Consider the following 23,756-nt stretch of genomic DNA (forward strand, 5'->3'; position numbering starts at 1 on the left):
TCTTTCATTTTCCCTTTTTTTTTTAGATGGAGTCGCTCTGTCACCCAGGCTGGAGTGCAATGGCCTCTGATCTGGGCTCACTGCAACCTCCGCATCCTGGGTTCAAGCGATTTTCCTGCCTCAGCCTCCTGAGTAGCTGGGATTACGGGCGCCTGCCATCATGCCTGGCTACTTTTTGTATTTTAGTAGAGACGGGGTTTCACCATGTTGGCCAGACTGGTCTTGAACTCCTGACCTCGTGATCCACCCGCCTCAGCCTCCCAAAGTGGGATTACAGGCATGAGCCACTACGCCCGGATTCTTATTTTCCATTTTAAGTGATCAACAATTAGGTTCTTTCTGTCATGAAGCTTCGACAACCAGCTCTTCTGGTTGGCTACCGGTTAAGGCATATATAATGCTACTGGAGAGTTTCCTTCCTAAACTGGCATTTTATTCAATAATGCATAATACTCAAATTGAGCTCTCTGTCTTCAAAGAGTTTTGCAAACTTTACACCTCATTAGGCTGAGCAGTGCTTGAGCTCGTGCTTTACGGATTGGACCCCAGCAAGGTTAAACAATTTGCCTCAGACTAAAACCTGCTTTGCTCTGAACAAAGTACTTTGTCTTTTTTAATGAATCAGAAAAATATAATGAATAAAAAATGTAGTTCCCTAACAACTATGTTTTCAGTAATTTGATTCCAAGTCATTTCCATGTGCTTTTTTAGGCCATATTTGGGGTTCTTCCTAGTTTTCTGATATCATTTCACAGTCCTTCTTCTCCCTCCCTCTCTCCCTCCTCCTCTTTTCCTTCATCCTCTTTGGCTTCTGGGATACTCTAGCTGCCAAGGGGCAACTACCATGCCCCTAGCCTGACAGCAACCCTTGTCCCTCTCCCTCAGGGACCCACTTTCAGATGATAAGCATATTGCTGTTAAAATATGGGGAAGGCTTAAGCTCAAGTTCATAGGTGTGGTGGAAACTACAGAGTAAGTTGGTGTATCTTTTGGCATATATAGTAGTGGACAAATATGGGTATTTTGCAAAATGCAAAATACCAGGACTGGTTAAAGTCTGAAATTCTACCTGTGGCAGACTGCTTAGGATTTCTTCTTCATACTTTTCTCCCCCATTAGAAATAGGAAAGTCTGAGAAGAACTGACATAACAGGGTACTGGGTGTGGTGGCTCACAGCTGTAATCCTAGTGCTTTGGGAAGCTGAGGTGGGTGGATCATTGAGGTCAGGAGTTCGAGACCAGCCTGACCAACATGGTGAAACCCCCTCTCTACTAAAAATACAAAAAAATTAGCCAGGTGTGGTCATGCACGCCTATAGTCCCAGCTACTGGGGAGGCTGAGGGGAGAGAATCTCCTGAACCCAGGAGGCAGAGGTTGAAGTGAGCCAAGATTGCGCCATTGCACTTCAACCTGGGTAACAACAGAGTGAGACCCCATCTGAAAGAAAAAAAAAAAAAAGAACTTACATAACAGGGTGCTTCCTCTGGGTTCCAGGAGGATTAAAAAGAAAAATCTAACATGTGTTCAAAGATATCACTTTTTTTCATATGATTTCACATTGAATGTGTTGAATCCCTTGAAGGAGAATTGAAGTGGGTAAAATGAAATAATAGCTGAGCCATAGTCATTTAGATTTTGCTTGAACCTGTCCACATCTGGGGCATGTGCATACCCCCTTAAGCCCCAAGAACACTTTAGTCCAGCAACCGCATTTGGAGAAGAGGTTAGGTACCATGTATGGAACATGCTTGTGAAATGTACCCACTATAGGAGAGCAAAGAGCTCAGAAGCTGACATCACAAAACCTGGCCTTGAAAGCCAGCTCTATCACTTCCTAACTTCCCTAAGCCTCAGTTCCTCAGCTATAAAACAGAGACAATAATACTTTATTCATGAAATATTTCTAGCTCTTCATTTGGGCACATAGTTGTATTGCATTTTCCTATCCCTTTATAAGCGGGCATGGCACATGACTTGCTTTGGATAATAAAAGGTGAGCACATGAGCACAAATGACATGTGTCATTTCCTTGTGGAATCTTTAAGAAATAGCCCACAATTCTGGCCAGTTGTGGTGGCTCATGCCTGTAATCCCAGCCCTTTGGGAGGCCAAGGTGGGTGGATCAATTGAGCCCAGGAGCTCAAGACCAGCCTGAGCAACACAACAAGACCCCATCTCAAAAAAGAAATTAAGAAAAAAAAAGAAATAGTCCACACAATTTCATATTATTTTCTGTCTCTCTGCCATAGCAACCTGAAACATTTCAGATAACAGTTATTCTGTCAGTCTAGGGCCTAAAGGTAAGATGACCTGGATTTATATAGTGGATATGTAATACAAGTAAGGCATATATTCTTATTTTCTTTCTTTTTTTTAAAGCTAGGAGATTTAGGGATTGTTTGTTATTGGAGCATAACCTCATCCATCCTGACTAACATATTTCTTCATGGAACTGGAGGAAGATTAAATAATGTACCTAATAGGTAATGTGAATGGCACATGGCAAATGCTAAGTAAATGTTTGTTCTTTCCCCTCTTACCAAGTTTCTCCGCCCCATGATTTTTCCCAGCCCACACTTACCAGCCCTGAGCTTTGCTACCCTTCAGAAAGTTGTTTTCAATTTGAGCAGAATGAGAATGAACTTTGTTTTAAGACCTTTAAAAGTATTCCCTAATACCCTTTAAGAAAATGGGAGAGCCCCTGAATGGAGCAGAGTTGGGAATTCCCACCATGGAAAGAGAACCTTCTCTCTGAAATTTACAAGAAGAAAAGAACTAAGGGTCTTCTCAAGGGAACCAGCCAGAAAGTAAAACCCACGACCTCTGAAAATTTCCAACCACAGATAATGCTCCACAATGCAGCAGCATCATGCTGCTATCACTTAACTGGAATCAGGATACAGGTATCTCATAGGGACACATTTCTGACTCTCTTCTAGCAGGTTATCTGTCTAGAGGGTGCTGCAGTCCTTGATCTGCTTAGTACCAGCTTTTCTGACATTTCAGCAGGAATGATGAAGAGGTTAGGGCTCGAGCCTGGGCTTCTTCCTTGCTGACTCCTTAAGACTCCCTTCCCTTCCTCCACAAGTTCCAGGCTTCAAGAGTAGCTTCAAGGGTCAGAGAAGGGAAGTCAACAGGGCCACTGTTGCTGCTTTGGCCAAATCACTTAATCATTTAATAACCTAGTCAATTAGACCATCAATGTAATACCTTTTTGGAGTGTTTACATCTACTGTGGAGATAAAAGCTCCTACCTAAAATTACTCTAGAAAACCACGTCTTCGAGTTTTACTCAAAGGGTAAATCATAATTGATCAATTTAGAAGGTCGATTTTGAAAATTTTGAGAATAAGGGAAGAAAAAAGGAATGGAAAACAGATGAGAGAGAGTTGAATAAAGCCTCCACTTTTGAAGTCAGTTCCAGAAATGAGAGGCAAGCATGACAGCTCCCCTGGGAGAGGAGACATGCTGAAAGATGGCAAGGTACCAAGGAGAGCATTCATTCATGAGATTTGTACTTAGCTTTCATGGAGGCATGGGCACTGTGCTGGGCAGGGAGGGACAATGGCAAGAAGACAGTGGTGGCCCTGGCCTTCTCATTGGGGGCAATGGCATTGCTATTTGGGGTCCATTTTTCGTCATGCCAGACTGTTGTGTGCATTGCAGAATTTTAACATCCCTGTCCACCCCCAGCCACCAGATGCCAAAAGTGCCTCTTAGTAATTGTGATAACCAGAAAGATCCTCCCTATTTCCAAATGCCTCTGTAGGCATTGGACTGCCCCCAGTTGAGAACTACTGAACTTGAGCATGATAGTTGCTGTAAGTAACATAGAACACAGCTCTCAGAGGAGTGCAAAGAACCCCAGCAATGGGAGGAGGAGCCAAAGAGAAGCCTGCCCTGAGACCCTCTTCTCCCTGATGGCCTGTGCTGTCTACATCTTTCCCTGACCTGTGGACTCTGAGTCCTAAGAAGACAGGGTCAGCTCTGGGCTGCTGTGGAGCTCTCAAAAGTCACTGGATTTAACAGAGTGGTTTAGGGAGTGCATAGAATTATTTGAAGAAATAAGGAGAAACTATATGGGGTAGGGATCGGTTAGAAAGAACTCCCAGACATTTCTTGACAGTAAGCAAGTTGGCCTAGTACGTGTTAATAGATGTAGAGCTGGCCCACAGCCCCACGAAAGGGGTGTACGTGGCCAAAGACACGTCATTGCAGAATTCATGTTATCTGACAACTTTGGAAAACTGGCAAACAGTTTTGTCCACTCTAAGCCCTCTTCCTCATTTTTAGATTGCATGTGATTATTTGGGAGAAGAAGAAGGATGATGAGAAAAAGGGAAACTAACATTTATTGAGCACCTAGCATGGCCAGCCAAAGTACTAAGTATGTCCAAGTATGTTATTAACATATCACAGATACACTGAGTGATTTGTGAGAAGGAGCAGAAGCTTGGGAGTCAGGCAGCCCCGGGTTTGAATTCTACAACTGTGGCAATTACTTAATCTCTAAGCCACAGTTTCCTCCTATGGAAAATGGGGATAAAAAACACTAATAACCCAACTTGCCTGGTTATTATAAGATTTCATAAAATAATAAATTAGAGCACCTCATACCAGAAAAAGACACTTAATAAATGGCAATTATACTAGTATTTAGTTTTCCTAACAACACTGGTAAGAAGATATTCTCATGGTTCTACAGAGAAAGGAGGAAGACCTGAGACAAGATTAGGGCTGGGGATCTACAAATATAATAAAGAAAATCAATCAGTTTATTTCAAGTTTCTTATTTATTTACTCCAGGTCCCTTCACCTGGGCTTTTTGAGGAAGAATTCCAGCATTTGCTATGACTCCGAATATTGAATATTGGCCCTGGAGAGCCCAGCTCTACTCTGTACTGGCCAAAACCACTGGGATGGTGGTAGTGGAGGAGTGTTCTAAGTCAAACGTTTTGGACAGGAACAAATTAGAGAGTGTGCAAAGCAATGTGACCTACTGGTGAGGAGACATAAAACCATATCTTACTCAGATGGGCCGGAGTTCCCTAGTATGTTAATAAGGAAGAGTGTTGGAGACCTGGGTTCTTGATAGCTTATGTTTAAATACTTCAAAGAGCTGACACTTGAAAGAACTTGATTTGTTTCATTTGATCCCAGTGGGTAGACACGGGGCCAGTGAATATAGGTGACAGGGAAGCATATTAATGTCCCTTATTGTAACTATGCCTAGAAAGTTCCGTAAGGCAGAAAATGGGTCTACTTTAGTGTCTGTAGCATCAGCACAGGGCCTCCCCAACATGGAGTGCCAAGGAGCACTAGCTGCTATCATCACTATGACCTGTCATCTGATTACTGCCTAGTCTTGGAAAAAGCAGTGGAGTCTGACAAACTGATTTTTTCTTCATTGGCCCATTTGCCAAATACCTTTGTTAAACAACAAACAAACAACAACAACAACAAAAAAAAAACAACCATGTCAGCCAGTGCTGAAACTCAGGACAGCTCATCTTTTAAAGTCAAGCAATAGATTCTTTTCTCCTATCTTCAAAACCTCACAAAAACAGAACGAAAGCAAAAACAACTGTTTCTATAAGGCTAGAAGGTTGTTTATGTAGTCAACCAAATAGCTATCCCTGGGATGATCTGAAAGTAAAATTTTAAGCTAGCTAACCATTGAGCCTGCTATGAAAGGTCATTCTAACTTCCTTTGACCTTCTTACAGCTGTGGTCCTCAGCATTCTGGTTTGTGGCAAGTAAGCATCGCTTCTCTTCTCCCATTTAGAGGGTCTGACGGCCTTGTTTCCTCTTATGGTTTTTAATGAGGAATAAAGCCTTTACTTCACATCAGTTCCAAGCCCAAATTCTTCCCGCCTGATCCCTTAAATGCATGTCGTGATACATTTAGCATATAAAGCTGATAAACCTGTAAAGTTTGCTGGGCCAGAAAATATAGAAACATCATCCCCTCTCTAGCTTGAGCTTACCGAAATGAATATTCCCCAAATGTAGCCTCTGAACAAAAGCAACTGTCCTAATTGCCTGCCTGTAACCAAGGAAATGTAATTAGAAAATTATATATATAGAACTGCCCTTATTCCTACTTCACATTTTCATTTTCTCACTAATGCATTCCAAAAAAGTCTATTGAGCCCCAACTATGTGTCAAAAACAGTCTCAAGTATTCAGCAACAATAACATTTGCTGAGTATTTTCTGTGTGACAAGAATGTGCTAAAGACTTCATAGGCATTAACTCATGCGACCATCACAGCACCCTCTGAGGTAGGTACTACTGTTCTCCTTATCTTGTCAATGAGGAAACTAGGACACAAATAAGTTAAGCAAATTTCCCAAGGTCACACAGATAATAAAGGAAAGAATTAGAAGTTTTTTGGGAGATAGTTATTAGATGAAGAAAGAAATTAAACAATGATGATCAATACTTCCAAGCATTTTCTAGACTTTGATCAAGTATGCAAACCTATTATAGGTAGCAATTGAAGAATAGAAATGTTCTTTGCTACCAGAAGACCTAGATTCTTCAAAACACACCTTCTGCAACTTGTTAGTGAGCCCTAGCTTTGGTCTACTTCAGCAGATTCCAGACTTCTCAGATCAAGGACCTCTTGTAAGTTTAAAAAATAAACCCATTTTGCACATTACTAATAAGTTAGAAAAATACAAAATAAAAGCTATTTTGAATTCAGTAACATTAAAAATTTTTTTTCTTTTTTTCTTGAGGCAGAGTCTTGCTCTGTTGCCCATGCTGGAGTTCAGTGGCATGATGCCTTCACATTTTCAGGATGAAATTGACTCCAGGGGATGGAATCTTGGAAGAAGTTTCTTGAAGAAATTTCCCTCATTGATATTGGCTTGTGGGTAGCAGAATTTACTCCAGCCTCTCCCTTTGGGTTGTTGCATGAAAAAATAGGCCATTTCATCACTGCCAGGGCTCCCAGTTCACAGTGGTAATGAATATACAACTTGTTAACTAACTTACATGCCTTTCTTTTCCCCACTCCCAGGAAAGCTCCTGGTCCCATGAGTAGGGGAGTTCAGATTAATAATTAAAAGGGCTAACTGTTTATTGAATATTACTAATTACATGAATTATCGCTCTTAATTCCTACCCAAAGAGGGGATGCTATTTTATACCTGTCATACAGATGAAGAAACCGCACAGGTGAACTCCCCATGGTCATGTTGCTAGCAAGCAAGGTGGCTGGGGTTTCATCTCAAGCAGCTGCCCCTAGGATGTGGTTGTAACTGCTCCCGTATACTGTCTTGTGTGTTTGCTCCTAGCTTTCTAGGCTGCCGTTTCACCGTGGTTGACATATTTTACGTATTTGACAAGAGAACATGGCCCCACTAAACTGAGAGGCAACTGAATGAAAAGGAACAAAGCCTTTGGTCGTGATTTTATATGTGGCATTTGGTGACAGGCTGGCAGGGAAAGAACAAGAGGAATGTCGGCAGGCGAGAGATGCTCGTCCTTAAAGAAATTCTCAGGCCGGGCGCGGTGGCTCACGCTTGTAATCCCAGCACTTTGGGAGGCCGAGGCGGGTGGATCACGAGGTCAGGAGATCGAGACCACGCTGAAACCCCGTCTCTACTAAAAAATACAAAAAATTAGCCAGGCGTGGTGGCGGGCGCCTGTAGTCTCAGCTACCAGAGAGGCTGAGGCAGGAGAATGGCGTGACCCCGGGAGGCGGAGCTTGCAGTGAGCCGAGATTGCGCCACTGCACTCCAGCCTGGGCGACAGAGCGAGACTCCATCTCAAAAAAAAAAAAAAAAAGAAATTCTCAGAGCATGGTACTTAAAATCAGAAGTATCTTTAAAGATCAACTTTACAGATGAGAAAACAAAGCCTCAGACATTTGCCCACTATAAAAGAGCTGGTATGGCTGACCTGGGTCTCAACCACCCCACCCCATCCTGGTACAAAAAGGAAATACAGTTAAATGTTTCCTTACATCCCTGTCTTCCAGCCATCCTATTCCCCTGTCCAAAGGCAAATTCTATTAGCCAGTCTGTTGTATCTTTCTGGAGATATTCTATACATATGAAAAATACATTTTTTTTTTAACAAAAATGACAGCACTCTATAGAATTAAAGTACCTTCTCCTTTTTACTTAACTATACAGGTTGGAGATAGCTCCCTTATCAGAACTTATAAAGCTGCCTCATTTTTTTTCAAGTTAAACAGCTTTATTGAGGTATAATTTACACGATATACAATTCTTGTGTTTTAAAATATGCAGTGTGATGTGTTTTAGAAAATTTATACAGTTGTGCAACCATCAAAAAATCCAATTTTGGAATAATTTCATCACTCCAGTAAGTTCTATTATGTCCATTAGCAGCCAATCTTGCTGCCATCCCCGGGCCCAGGAAACCACCAATCTACTTTCTGTCTCTATAGTTTTGTGCTTTTAGAAATTTCTTATAAACAAAATCATTCAATATTTACTGTGTGTCTGGTTCCTTTAATAATACTGTGTCTGGCTTCTTTCTCTCAGTGTGATGATTTTGAGATTCACCCATTGTTTCATATGTCAATAGTTCCTTTTTATTGTTGAGTAGTATTCCATTGCATGGATAAACCAGCTTTTGCTTATCCACTCACCAACTTATGGGCCTTTGGACTGTTTCCAGTTGAGGGCATTATGAATAATGCTGCAGTGAACATTGCGTGCAAGTCTTCATGGGAACATATGATTTCAGTTTTTGAGGGTAGTTACCCAGGAGTAAAATGGCTGGGTTGTATGGTAAGCATATATTCAACTATTTAAGAAACTACCAAACTGTTTTGCAAAGAGGCAGTACCCTTTTACATTCCTACCAGCAACATGTGGGAATTTCAGTTTCTCCATGTCCTTACCAACACTTAATATTTTCCATCTTTTTGGTTTTAGACATTTTACTGGGTGTGTAGTGATATCTCATCATGGTTTTAGTTTGCATTTTCATAATCTAACAATATTGTGTATCTTTGATGTGCTGATTTGCCATTTCTATATCTTTTTTAAGTATTTATTCAAAATTTGTGTCCATTTTTAAATTGGGTTGTTTGCCTTATTTTAAGAGTTTTAAAATATGTATAAAACAAGTCCTTTATCAGATATTCTTAAAACAAGTCCTTTATCAGATACATATTTCACAAATATTTTCTCCTAGTTTGTTGCTTGTCTTTTTATTTTTATAATGGTATCTTTTTCTTGAAGAGCAAAAGTCTTTAATTTTGATAAAGTCCAATTTATCAATGTTTTCATGTATTTCATGTTTTGCGTCATAACTAAGGAATCTTTGCCTAAGCCAAAGTTACAAAGATTTTCCCCTGTGTTTCCCTATAGAAATGTTATAGTTCTAACTCTTACATTCAGGCCTATGATCTACTCCAAGTTAATATATGTGTATAGTATGAGATAAGGGCCAAAGTTCATTTTTTCTTTTGTTATAGATATGGAATTGTTTCAGTACCATTTGTTTAAAAGACTATTTTCCCCTCATTGACACCTTTGTCAAATCAATTGAACATATACCGAGAGTCCATTTCTGGACTCTATTATGTTCCCTCATTTGGTAGGTCTGCACAATATTCCATTGTACAGATGCCCTGTATTAATTTAACCAGTCTGTTATTAATGGACAATTGTGCTATTTCTAATTATTTTCTGTCCAAATAATGCTGTGGCAGATACATTGCATTGTAGGTATGTATTTTTACGTCTTATTTATATAGGATAAATTCAAGAGGAGTCAATGTTACATTTTGATAGACATTCACAAATTGCTCTCTGTAGATGTTCCGCTAATTCAGTTACACCAGAAATATCTGAGAGCTTTCTCCAGAACCCCAGAGACAAGTGTGTTAACAAATGTTTCATCTTTGCCGATCAAGTAAATAAAAATTTGTATCTCATAGTTTTAATTTGCATATTCTTATTATGAATTTAAATATCTTTTATTTTGTGCATGTTTATGAGCCAACTATATTTCATTTTATATGAAGTATGTGTTTCATGTCATTTGCTCATTTTTCTGTTTATACTAAGCTCTTTGTGATACAAGTTGCAAATGCTTCCTCCGTTTTTTGTTTGTCTTTTGACTTTGTTTATTGAGTTTTGGCCTTGCAGAAGCTTTTTATTGTAATGCAATAAAATGCATGATAAATGTTAAGGCTTCTGCGTAAAACTAGAAAGGCCCTTCCTACTCTGCGATTCGAAAAAAAATCTCTACAGTTTTTATGTTTTCTTTGTTTTATTTAAGACTTTTTAAAGGAAAATTTTAAGTTCACAGTATATTTTTATTTTTAACATTTTAAGTCTTTGATCTATCTGGAATTTATTTTAATTTAAAAAATCAAGTAGGAATATAAGTTTATTTTTTTCCCAAATAGCTACCCAGTTGTCCCAATCTCATTAATTACATAATACAACTTTCTCCACTGATATACATGGTATTTTTATCATGTACTAAATTGCCATATGCATTTTAGTTCACTGATCTGCCATCCATTCGTGTGTCAGTACACACACTCAATCCTCTATTCTCTGACTCCAAGTAGCATTCTTTCCTGCTTTACTCACATTCTCAAAACAACACACAGTCAGTGAATGAAGTGCTTTATGAATTGCTTGTAGTAACACTTAAATCTTCTCTCATTTTCTCCCTGCCCCCACTAGCTAACAATATTCAAACTCTTTTTAACATCACTAAGAAAAATATAATTAGGACAGTAAATCTGTTTGGAAGTTTAAGAGATTGAATATCAGATACTACATTCTTGAGTCAAACAATTTGGGGCTAACCCATTGGCTCATAATCTTTTATAAGAACCAATGATTTTGGGTAGGCAGTGTGTGTATGTATACACAAGTGTAAGGTACATGTACCATGTACATAGCGATAGCACTTCGGCAAACCACTATCCCCCCCAAAATATCCATATTGCTTGAAGAGCAAATACATTTGGCATTTTATGTCCTAATCCTTCTGAAATGGGATTTTCTCACCATTAAATGTCCTTCCCAACTGCATGTATTAAAGATGTGATGCTGAAATTTCTCTCCTAGGAGACTCAAGGGGGAAAAGAGCCAATGTCAGTCATTCTAAATAGTGGGATATGTCTGAACATATGGAGGATGTGAAGACACATGGAATGGGACTGCCTTCCGCAAAATGATGCAGTTTTGAGCAGAACTTTGTTACCCACAAAACTGGTGTCTCTATTCCTTCACAAACATCCCCATTTAGATCTGGGGCCCAGGCTGCCACCAGAAGAACTCTGTGACCCTGGAGACTTCTCCCCAGCCAGAGACAGGTGATTGTGCCATGAAATCACTGGGTGCTAGGAGGGCTGCAGACCATGTTGGAGGAGACGCCTGCTTGCCTGCTGCATCACTGAATGTTTCCTGAATATCAAGAAAGACGATGCTGGGAATAGTCCCTCCTTCCTCAGATCTCTGAAAAGCCAGGTAGGAGGTGAGATTCTGGATATGCCCGCCAGCAACCTTTCAGAACTTTTCACATATTCCTCACCCTAAGAATTCAAATTCTAGCACTTCAGGGAAGCCGCCTTGTTTTTTTTTTGTTTTTTTTTGAGACGCAGTCTCGCTCTGTCGCCAACCCCGCCTTTATAGATTAAGCATAGAACTCTTTGGTACCCTAAAAATGTTCAATATATACATTTTTTAGGATAATGCTAGAAGACCCTTCTTTGTACTTAAAAAAGAAAAAACACAACTGAAAAAGTTCTCTGGAAGTAGGGGTGAGAGGAGGAAATTCCACCGTGCTGTGGGAAAGAAAATGCCTGAACTAGAAAAACAGCAACTAACAAGTGGTGGACACTATGGAGGTAGGTGTTCCATCAAACAGCGCTGAAAACCTGAAATTCCTCATCTCCCTGAACTTTCCATGGAAGGTGGCCAGAGGGCCTCAGTCACGGGAGAGACGCCATCGGCTCCATCCAGGCAGAGGCCCCATTTTGTCCAGGCTTCAGCGAACCAGAGGCGATTCCGGTCCTCTCCCTCGCTCTCTTCCGGCACTGCTTCCTTCCCCCACCCCTCCAACAATAGTCTCCTCTTGATTTCTGTTCCAAGAGAGAACGGTGAGTCCCCAGTGCAAAGGAAACTCTAAGGATTCTTTCCACAGAGTTTTCTCACTGGGAAGAGGGAGGCGTGTGGACTGGCGTCTCCTCTTTGGCTGTGATGCTGGAGAAGCGGGTCCTCCCTTTCTCCTTGAGGAAGACACAGGGCAGACAGCAAGATTTCTCATCCTTATTCTCAAGCATTCAAAGGAAGAAATCGGCAGAGTACCTTTTCTTCCTGGAAGAACTCTGCGGTGCCTTAATGCGTGCACTATGGTTTTAAATGTTTTTTTCAAGCTACTGAAAAAAGCTAAACTATTTTTTAGGGTAATCTCCCTGAAATACTCATCACTACCCTCCCTGGGGGCTTCCTTACCCTGAGCCAGTAGCTTGAATAATAAGCAGAGCCCTGGTCCCCTCTTTAGCTTTGTTAGATCTGGGGAAGGGCCTAGAAATCTGCCCCGGGTAACTCTGATGATTGGTGCTCAGAAAGCACCTGAAAATAATACCCTCGACCTTTCCTCTCTGAGAGTGCTAGGATCCCATGATATGGAGTTAACTTCATGGGAGAGATCACAGAAATCATGCCTACTGTTGCTCAGAGCTGAATAGACTGGAGACTTGTCCAGTAATGCCACTATTTAATAGGGAGGAATGTTGTCTTGGACAAGGTCAAAGTTAACAAATGGCTTTGTAACTCCTTGGAATAGGGTCCTATATTCCCTGATCAATCTGTGGGCAACAGTTCAAAACCATAAGGCAGTGCTGCTCAGACTTGAATGTGCAACTGGTCACTTGGAGATCTTGTTAAAATGCTGATTCTGATTCAGTAGATGTGCGGTGGAGCTGGGATTGATTCTGCATTTCTAACAAGCTTCTAGGTGGTGCCATGGTGTTGGTCTTTGGACTCCATTTGACGGCTACTACCTTAAAGGATACATATTTGTTTTAAAGAAATTATTAGCTACAGATGACACTTTTTCCTTACTAAGGAACCTGGAAACAAGCAACATTAATTTACTGACCTTGAGCAAATCATGTACTTTCTGTAGTTTATCTGTTAAACAAGGTGGTTGCCTTTCTTCAGCTCTAAGATGAGGAGAATAAGGCACATACTTGAGAATGGGGTAAGTGAAATGAAGTATCTAAAGTTCTGAGGAGGCCCCAAACCTAGTAATGACTCCTCCATAATTGTTGGCACTGGTGGTGGCAGTGCCGTTGTTGGTAAATCACTCTCCCATTTAGTATCAGTGGCCATCACAGAATGAGGTCAGGGTGGGGCCATAATCTATCAAAGGAATATAGGAGAATTGTCCAGAATTCTCTTTGTGTGCCCTGGTACTTGACACTAAAGAGAGATTCTATCAATGTTAATAGAGAGAGCTTTTTCAGTTTCTACTCCAGTTAACAGACACCTAGAACCCCAATGTTGTTAAATGTAAAAAGCATCATCCAAAATCCCAACTTTTGTCATTAGGTGTTTAGATTTGCCACTTTAAATTTGCCAAATAAGTATAAAACTGACTGGATCCAGTGGTTTTGTCTTTCTTCAATTGCCTTGAATTAAAGAAAGGAAAGGGCATTGTGCTCAACAAGGATATCACATTTCTCTCCCTGAATTTACCCCATGGTGTTTTGTCAATTCAGCCCAAGTGGCATTCCTTTAGCTTGGATTCACAGCCTTTGCCTATAACAAACCAGAGAGCCGAACATTTCCTACAAGGCTGGATCCTGGCTCACAGCTCTTTTAGTCAAGGAAAAACAAATGACCGTTCTCTGTCTCGCCAAAAACAATTTGCAAACCCATCATCTGCCCAGAAAATAAATGGAAAATAAAATGCAACAGCAGATAGTCTGTGTATCTATCTGATAAATGTTGATTTCCCATGAACAAATGGGTGGGGGTGCTTGCCAAGATGACATTTTAATACACATGTAGCAGCCCCATGCACACAACAGCAGAACAAGCCCACATAATTCCAGTCAATTCAGGTGAGGGATAAATCCATCAAGCTGGCAGTTTGGCATTGTCTAGACTCCAAAAAAGTTTGACTAACTTTTTTTTTTCAAATTAATGGCTTCATTTGGCATTGTATAAAGATAGCATCTTTCATTCTACAGCCCACTGATTCATTAACTCATCTATTTAACAAATATTTATTGTGCATCTATGACAGGCTCTGTGCTATTGTAGGCCATGGGCAGACAGCAGTGGACAAAACAAAGTCCCTGTCCTCATGGTGCTTCCTTTCTTGTGAACTTATGTATTACACATAACGCTGGATGAAGACATGTTCTTATTCCTTCATGTAAAACCATTGTTTTATGTAAATGTATTTGGTTTTTGAATAGTCTAAAAGAACAGCCATCATTAGGCTAGTTGTTTCTGAGGGTGCACATTAAAATTATTTGCTGTCTCTATGTTCCTGTCAGAGGGAGATCTGTGTCCATTGCTGCTTTATTTCATTATCCATATAAACATAGAAGGAAAAAAAATGAGTGATTTAGGTAAAAACTCAATCAGGAGAATTAGAACAACTTTTTCTATAAGGTTTATATTTTCCTTATAATTGAAGCATACAATATGACCTGTGAATGCTGATTTTTCAAACACCATTATCAATCTTTTTGCCTTTCTACATTACCATTAAATTAGGGACAAGGATCTAACTTGTAAAATAGGCTCATCACAGCACACGTTGTAAAAAAATAAGAAACAAAACCTTATGAGATAGAATCTACTAATATTTTTAAAGGGAATAGAAAAAGCTTAGTATCTGTGTTTTTCTTAATTAACAAATACATGCTCAATCTAAGATGCAAATAATATAGAAATGGATAAATCAAAAAGTGCTATTCCACCGGGCGCAGTAGCTCATGCCTGTAATCCCAGCATTTTGGGAGGCCGAGGCAGGTGGATCACTTGAGGTCAGGAGTTCGAGACCAGTGTGACCAACATGGTGAATCCCTGTCTCTACTAAAAATACAAAAAATTAGCCAGGCGTGGTGGTGGGCAGCTGTAATCCCAGCTACTCAGGAAGCTGAGACAGGAGAATCGCTTGAACCTAGGAGCCAGAGTTTGCAGTGAGCCGAGATTGTGCCACTGTACTCCAGCCTGGGTGACAGAGCCTGACTCTGTCTCAAAAAAAAAAAAAAGTGCTATTTATATTGATTTATAATGTTTACAGATCTAAGTAATTGATCTTGTGATTTACATATGGTTCTAGAACACTGGTCATTATCATCAGATTGCTCAACCAGCTAGGACATTCCTTATTCCATAATACTAATAGCTTCTAAAATAATATTTGATATACTCAGAACTACCTTCTAGAGAGAACATCCAGTGCTGAATAGGAATTCCAGCTAAAAGCATGGCTCTTAAAACGAGCATTTACAGTTAAGGTTAATGCCACCCAGAAGAAGACGGAGCAAGCCACTGACCATCTGTTTTAGAGAATCACAGCATGTCAGCAAAGAGTCTCATAGATCATCCTATGAAGTGGGCAGGGCAGGAGGAGACTATAAATAAGCCCCCAGGTGAATTCTAATACACACACACACACACACACCTCAAAAATTACTTATTTATCCCATTTTGTCATTTCACAGATGAGAAAATTGAGACCCAAGCAAGTAAAGAAACCTGTCAAGTCATGCATATAGGAAATGCAGAGATTGGATGAGAACAGCAGTGTTCTGACTCCCAGTCTGGTCTTTTTCTACTCCACCAAGCCACATGAGAGGGCACCTTTTGCACATTAGTGCAGAACAACTCAGCTTCGATTTGTCCCTAAGGTTAAGTGTCCAAACACGTCTCTGTTGTTTCACAAGCTCTCAGTCTAACAAAAGGACCTGAATGGCTTTGGTTATTGGTGGTAGATTTTTTGTTATCCTTGCTGTTGTGTGTTTTGCTTTTGGAAAGTGGAGAGAAATTTAACTAAGACCTAAGTAAAAGTATCATTATTACTTGACAAACTAACGGTCATACGGGTTTTAAAGTTTAGAGTGAAAGAAAAATAGCAGTTGGATCAATCAGGCACCACACACACACACGCACACACGCACGCACACACACATATGCGCGCACACACACGCGCGTACACACACACGCACACCCATGGTGATATATAGTGTTCTATTTCTCTGTGTGAAGGTGAGTGGCTCACTGTTAGAATGTTTGAGGAGAGAGAACCCCAAGTGTGCTCAGCCCTGGGCAGGAGGAGAATGTGTCACTTTAAGTCCTTTCCTCTTTAGCTGAGTCATGGTACAACCACGATGGTCTCCAAAAAAAGTGTCTCCAGCCCTCCACAACCAGGGAAAAGGTCACCAATAACACAGAGCTCAAGCAGTTGGGGAAGTGGGTGAAAGGGAGAATAAAATGTCTACAATATAACTGAACTCTCTTCGCACATTCATCTAAGTTGAAAACTTTTATCCCAAGACAAACTTTCCCCTGCATTGAGCTGTGTTGAATACAGCTGCATTCAGTGAAGCTAAATCTGCCATTTCTGCCATTCGTGAATATGAATATCAATACATTAAACTCTACACTCTTTTATAAGAATTTAGAGTTCAGAATATCTTCACTCAATGTGTGCCCAACTCTAAAGCTATGAGGAATAATATCTGCTCTGATAGATCCTTGGTGTAGTATTAAGCAAGAATAATGACACAAATTATAGGAGACTCATTCTATTCTCTGTATTAACAAAATACAGTACTCTTCAGTGTTAATATATGACCCTTAAAAAATATATAACTGACACTGATTGACTCCTACTACTTGCCAAACATTATGTTAAGTGTTTTATGCCAATAGTTGTATTTAATTCTCACAACTCCATTATGTTGATGCAATTTTACATTTGGGGACACTGAGATTTAGAGCAGTTAAGTACCTGCTCCGAGGCCCATAAACAGTAGGCAACGAAGCTGAAATTCAAACCCAAATTAGTATAACAACAGAGCCTGTGCTCTGCTCAAATTTCACTCACATCCCAGCACACGGATCTGCAGGACACACATCCTAACATAATTTAAAATGTGTATAAGAAATTGTAATTTAGTTATGTGTACAGTTTTGGCAGAAATTAATGAATAAAATATTGTGTGTCTCAAATTCTGGATCACTTCAAACTGGAATTCCCCCAATGATATCACAAAAGAGCCTCTGATGACCCCCAAAGAATCACACACTGGAAGTTTCCACAAATTCCAACTCACTCTTTGGAGTTGAGTGAGTAAAGATAGATTGAGTGGCAGTGACTTAGACTAAACTAGTCGATGGCTTTTATTCTTCAGGTAGCTAAAATTCATTTCCCCCAGTATCCAAGAAATATTTTCACAGCAATGACTTAACAACTTAAATGGAAATATTGAATACACTTTTTTCTTTAAAAGAAAACTGCGTATCCTCAGCTTCTTAATCTCAAGCCATAGTCATGCTAGCAGTGGGGCTGTTTTCTGAGCCACTGGCCTACCCACCTTGTGCTTTCCTTGTCTTTAATTTAATTGCCTTCCTTGTCTTTAACAAATGACTCTGCTGTCATTTGTTTCCTATTGTGTTGCATCTGATGCTTTTACTCAGTAAACAAAACTAGAATGTGTTCTGTGACGTTGTTTTAGTTGAGCACAAAATTCAATACATTATCAAGAGAAATGAAACTGAAAGGAGCAAGTCAAGCTCGCAGACCTGCGTTTTCTTCTGGGGCCAAAATTGCTGATAAATGATGCAATAATGCCCTCGACAATCTATTCCAGCTACCTTTTGATCTGAAGATCTGTGGAAATGGAGTAGTTAGGGGAGGTGGTAGGGTAGCTGTAAAACATTTTCAATTGTTATTAGAATAATTTTGCATCTGCAAGCTGGCAAACGCTATTCACGTCTCTTTACATTGCTCATTTTATGGTGCTCCTAAAGAAAATCCTTGAAAAAAGGAGAAGAAAAAAGAGGTCTGACTAATGGAACAAAAGCTACATCACAGTCTAGTTCTATCATGTTTTCTCATCCTTAGTAAGATAATGGTTCAATTTTGAATAAAGATTAATTACTTGAATGTGGTTAAAGCATAGTCTAGCCAAATTAATTTTTTAAATGAGAGTCCAGCTATTTTTATCTTATTCTTCACATCCCAGGTGATTTCAGTCAGTAAATTTCATAGCAGTGAATATTTTTAAAAATTATGCATGGCCATTGGCTTTTACCCATTCGGCATCTCTCTGAATTAAAGTATTAATATTGGGAACCATAACGAGTCTCTCAGAGTGACCTTGCTAACCTATTTTTGACAACATGATTTTGGCTCCCTCATGGCTTGCAATGATGGGTCCTGGTAACATTATCCTTTATGACAAATTTAATTGAAGCAAGTTAGACTTTTAAAAACTAGTTGTGTATATTAGCTTGACTAGCTTGCTACGCCCTGTTTGGTGCTTGGAAAACCAGGCACTGGGTGAATGTTTTTCAATTGCGTCTGTAACTTAGTTTTTCCCTCCTACTGACACAAACGATCCATCTTAATCCTCCCATTCTAGCTGCATATTGTTTTCCAAAACTAAAGCTATATGCCCCAAAACCTTTGCCTTCTATCATGTGGCAGATGACATCTTCCACTGACAGTCAATAATAAATTTACACTCAACCCGCATGGGGAACCTGAACACATAAGCTCCCCACATGCAGAACTATTTCCAAGTGACATTCCCTTCTCTCTTTCCCTTCTACTTCAGTGATGCACAATAACCATCATATAACAATTAACAATCCTCCTTTAGGGGGATGCTGAATGGAAAGGAAAGAACAGGAGAAGGGCACCTCAATCCAGGTAACGTATTAACAAAAACCCCAGAGCAAACCACAGTCCTTAACAGACACCCTGATAAGGTTCCCAGGACACAGTACTGAGGAAGAGCAAATTCTCCAGTGGGACACATCTCACACGCCAGTGGCTCCTGGTTCACCCAGCCACATGATCTGTGCCAAAATTCAGATTTAACACAGTGTCCTCTTTAGTCCCAATGTAATTCTATTTCTAGTTTTGCCAGCCTTAGCTCTGCAAAGCATCAGTATCCTCTTACCAAAAAAAAGTATTAGCTTAAATTCTGGGCCATCTATCACTCATACCCTTTGGTTAAGGACTACTCCCAGTAAGGTATTTTCTGTTGAAGATGCCCACAGCAGTATCCACCCAGGAACCTTGAAATGGAAGCAGAAATGATTGCATGGGTAACTTACCAGCTCCTGAGGTCTGAATGGCTGCAGCAGCCCCACTCCTTTACCTGATCCCTGCTCTCTCTGTCTCTCTCCCTCTCTCTTTCCCTCTTTCTCTTGTGTACAGACTGCAGGGAACTTAAAGAACTCGCAGGGACAGTGTTTCAAATGACTTAAGAAAGAGAACAGGAACAATACTTCGTTCTCTTTTTCTCAGATGAGTACCTTCGGGAAGAAGGAAGGAAGGGAGGGGAGAGGGAGGAAGTCAACAACCCTTTGCTTTCCTGAAAAAAAATAAGGAAACAGAAGATAGACATCTCATTTTCTCTTAAACAAAATGTTGGAAGGGGCAAAAAAAAAAAAAATCTTTAAAAAAAGGAATTCCTCAAATATGCTCTCTGCCCTGGGAGCTTTAAAGAGATGAAACGCCTTAGTGGCCTGTCCTGTCCAAACAAACGGTGTTCCAGACAGGCAGGCTCTCCTGAGCCTGCAGCCTCTGGTATCTGGTTTGCAGAACTGACACAGCCGAAAGGGAACAAATCATGTCATGTCGACTTAGAGCAAGGGAGAGCTTGGCCTGCTGTGCTAACCGAGGTGAACCTGCAGCCTGTAAGACAGTGTCGGGGCTGGTCAGCCAGGACTCCTGGCCTTTCCTAGGCCCTTTGAAACACCGGCATTGCTGCAATTCCTCGCTGACTCTAGATCCTTAGAGTTTTTCCAGGATCAAATAGCAGATTTATGCCCACCGAACTTTATACAGTGGACCCAATCCAGCTTCCATCACTGATGGACGAAAAAGGAAAAGAAGCAGCTAACCACAACTGCTGCCGGCCATGGTTATCTCAGATCTGTTGTTTATATTATTCTATCCTCTACATTCCTAAGGCGACTTGGATTTAATCACCTCTGGAAAACTGGAAGGAGATTTCTAATTTGTTTTCAAACTACTGCGAAGCAGCATAGGGTTTAGATAAATCAGCCCCGGTGTTTGAAAAAAGATGGGGGAGGCAGGAGCAGATAAAATGGAGGGAGTACCCTTTATCAAGGTAGAAGACTTGGGGCTTCAGCAGGGAGGCATGAGCTCGCTTAGGCTTAGTTGCACTTAGGAATAAGCTTGGTTTTAACTTCTCTGATTTGTGTTATATCTCTTGTGTCCCTCATTCATCTGGTTAGGACCATTTTCACTGTGAACAGGAACTAGCAGTTATGTAGACCTTTGTGGCAGCAAAAGAAAAACCAGCCTTACACTACTTCCTCATTTCACCCAATTGTGAAAAAAATGGGGTGGACAGATACACCTGATTGCAAAGAGTCATGAAAGTGAGTTCAGGGGAAGAGTGATTCTGATTCAGTGACCCTGTAAGATTTTGATCGAGTCCTTATTGGCCTATAGGATTATATTTTTATTCTGACAGATATTTTTCTATCATCTATCTATCTATCTATCTATCTATCATCTATCTATCTATCATTATCTATCTATCTAATCTATCCATACATCTATCTATCTCTCTGTCTATCTAGTTATCTGAATATGCGTGCATGTATCAGAGAGAGACATGAAGATTTTGTTACTCAGTAGATGTGCACAAGCCAGGGCAGAGTCCCATTCCTTGCATCCACCACAGCACCAACACTGGCACACCCCACGGCACTGGAGTTCTGGCCTGGGTGACCCAGCCTCACCAACAGTGGGGAACACAGATGACCAGAGACAGTCTCTGTGGTTTGCTTAGAGCCACACGTCAACACGTTCCTGTCTCCTGATCCCGGCTCTCGGGCTCTTTGCCCTCTGCTGGCCTTCCTCTGCATCCTGCCTTTGTAGAAATGGGAAGGGAAATGAAAATGAAAATCTGAGAAAGCCAGGGAAGGGCATGAGAGAATGGAGCAGGAAGGCCTAGGAATGGAGTCTTTTAAAGGGGGAGCAACACTGGGGCAAACCTTTGAGTAACCGGAGGTGAAACAAGCAGGCAGCTGAAATTCACAATAAAAAAGCAGACGTCCTTGCGAGTGAGGTGGGGTGAGGAGAAGCAACAGGGAGGGGGCGAGGTGTCAGGGGCATCAGCAGCAGAAGAAAGGAGGGATCCAAGGAACAAGATGCTCAGGGTACCAACTCCTCACAGGCAGGAAACGGCCTCTGATCACTTGAAGAATCCATTGCAGCTACACATAGGCCTTCCCATATTTTTATTCCTCTTTGCACCCTCAAGGCAAAGCCAGGGCTGAACCCCAGGAGTCCAGGGAGAATCCAAAGGATTTCCCTTTTAAGTCTGCAGAATGTGGGGACTGTCACGTTGAGGCCGTGTTGTTGTCTCCAGGCCAGCTGACCCGCCCAGACAGCCTGGATGGGGACATGTGCCATTTCAGGCTGCACGGCTTTGACTGAATGGGGCAGTATCCAGTCGGGATCTGACATCATCCCCGCAGCCAGCCAGGGGACTCTCAAGGCTGCCTTGTGCCAAGCTGCTCCATGCTCACACCGCGTTGCAACCCTGCCTGTGAAATTCACAGAAAAGGCTTTTCCCTCTTTCCTTGTGCTGCCAATCACCTGAACAGTCACCCTCTAAAACTTGTGAAACCACCCACTGGGTGTCAGGAGCAGAAATTCCTAACCCTCCCATTAGGTTTGGCAGGAGAGGTTTCTGATCAGGCCACTGGAGCTCTAACTCTGTCCTGGCCTATCTGGATCCTGACTGAAAGTGAAGGATCCAACTGAGACGCATGAGTAGGAATGGCATATGGCCTTGGCTCTCACCCCTCCGGAAAGCCCCATGTTGCACAGCGTATCATAGAGATCACTTGAGTAGAGAGAGGAGCTGCCTACCCCTGGGACTAGATAGGAGGACAAGAGAGAAACCAAGGTGAGGACAATGCTGTGACCCCAACCCTCAGAACCAGCACCACAGAAATAGGAGCTCTACTCAAAATGGCATCCTGCCTCTGAAGCATCCTAATTTGTATGGCACCAGCTTCCAGTGACACAGACTCTGGGGTCATCTGTTGACTCCCAGAGTAACTTGACTTCAGGTCATGGAGGTAGCAGGGTAGGAGAGAATGGAGAAAGGTTTGGAATAGAACATATTCTTCAGAAAAGTATACAAAACGTAAGTGTCCCGGTCAGGGAACTTCACAAAAGGAACGTATCTGAGTAGCCAGCCCTCAGATTAAGAAACAGGACAGAGACCCCCCAAGCCCCTCCTGTCACTACCTCCTCTCAGGTGCTCTGACTTCCAGCACCTGACATGGATGTACATTACCTGGTTTTGAATGTACGTGAAAATGGCATTGGCTTGCACTTCATTTGGTTTCTTTGTCTCGATAGTATATTCATGGGATTTGTCCCTATTGTCTAGTGTAGCTGTGGCTCATTCACTCTCATTGCTGGATAGGGTTTCATTCTGTGAATATACCACCATTTATATGTCTGTTCTACTTAAGACAGACATTGGATTGTTTCTAGTTTGGAGCCATTACAAATGGGCTGCCAGGAATATTCCTGTCCCTGCCAGATGTCTTTTTAGAAGCCTGATGCAGGACTCCTCTCTCCAGGAAGAATGGCCACTCCAGTGACTCAGTGTTTCTGTTTGGTATCCTTTGGCACCCACTTCCTCTCAAAGGGGATGCATAGCATAGATTTAAAAAAAGAAATCAAATGACTTTGATTTGAGGACGTGGCCATGCCTTTGGAGACACTGGCAGAGTTCCTGAGGCACTTGGGCACTGGTTGGGAGCCACTGTTCTCACTTCCTGCAGTAACCTGGAGATGCTAGTTCCTGGTGCTCTGAGTCACGCTCCAGCGGCTCCCCATCTCCACTACAGATTCGATGGAAAATGTGTCTCTCCTCCCCGCTCCGGGCTTCTCACGAACATGCCGAGTTTTGTTATATGAAAGTGCAGGAGGGATGGCGCAGTCCCCGGCCTGAAACTGCTTTGAAACTTCCTTTGTTTCTTTGATTTATTGTCTTCAACTTGCCAAACCCCAAAAGCCTCCAAGTCCCAACTCTCAAAAATGTGAGAATGTTCATTTCTTTTTTCCTTTTAAGTTTTTTTTTAGCATGAAAAGATGATATGAAGGATTCATTTAGACAAGTTATTGAAGAAAGTCTATTTTATGCATCCAGTTTTTTCATATGACAAATGGGGATAAGAACACATCTATTTTGTACAGTATTTGGAGTAAATAAGAATAGGTTAACATCTTTCACATACTTACCATGTGCCAGACACTTGTAAACACTTCACACATCAAACCAACTTGGTCATCACAACAGTCCTATGAAGTAGGTGCTGTTATCGTCCACCATCCCCCCTGCCCTTTTTACAGATGAAGGAACTGAGTAATGGAGACATCATACTACCTCCTTGATCCCACACAAATAGTAAGATTTCAAACCCAGGGAATTCTGGCTCGGAGCCCTAATTTTTAACCACAAAGTTAACATACCTTGCTC

The 23,756-nt window shown here is 41.2% G+C and overlaps 1 protein-coding gene across 2 annotated transcripts in view; it reads right to left on the reverse strand.

Annotated features, from left to right (window-relative positions):
• ZNF366 (zinc finger protein 366) overlaps positions 1-23,756 on the reverse strand; it is a 76,464-nt gene that overhangs the window by 42,938 nt on the left and 9,770 nt on the right. The window contains exon 1 of one of the 2 annotated variants that reach the window (XM_032145306.2): positions 19,330-19,409. The exons of the other annotated variant lie outside the window; for it this stretch is intronic. The gene's annotated coding sequence lies outside the window, so the exon portion shown is untranslated. Of the gene's footprint in view, positions 1-19,329; positions 19,410-23,756 lie in introns of those variants that run through there. 2 annotated transcript variants of the gene reach the window in all.

Source organism: Hylobates moloch, unplaced genomic scaffold (genome assembly GCF_009828535.3).
Source record: "Hylobates moloch isolate HMO894 unplaced genomic scaffold, HMol_V3 SCAFFOLD_23, whole genome shotgun sequence".
Taxonomy (NCBI): Eukaryota; Metazoa; Chordata; class Mammalia; order Primates; family Hylobatidae; genus Hylobates; species Hylobates moloch.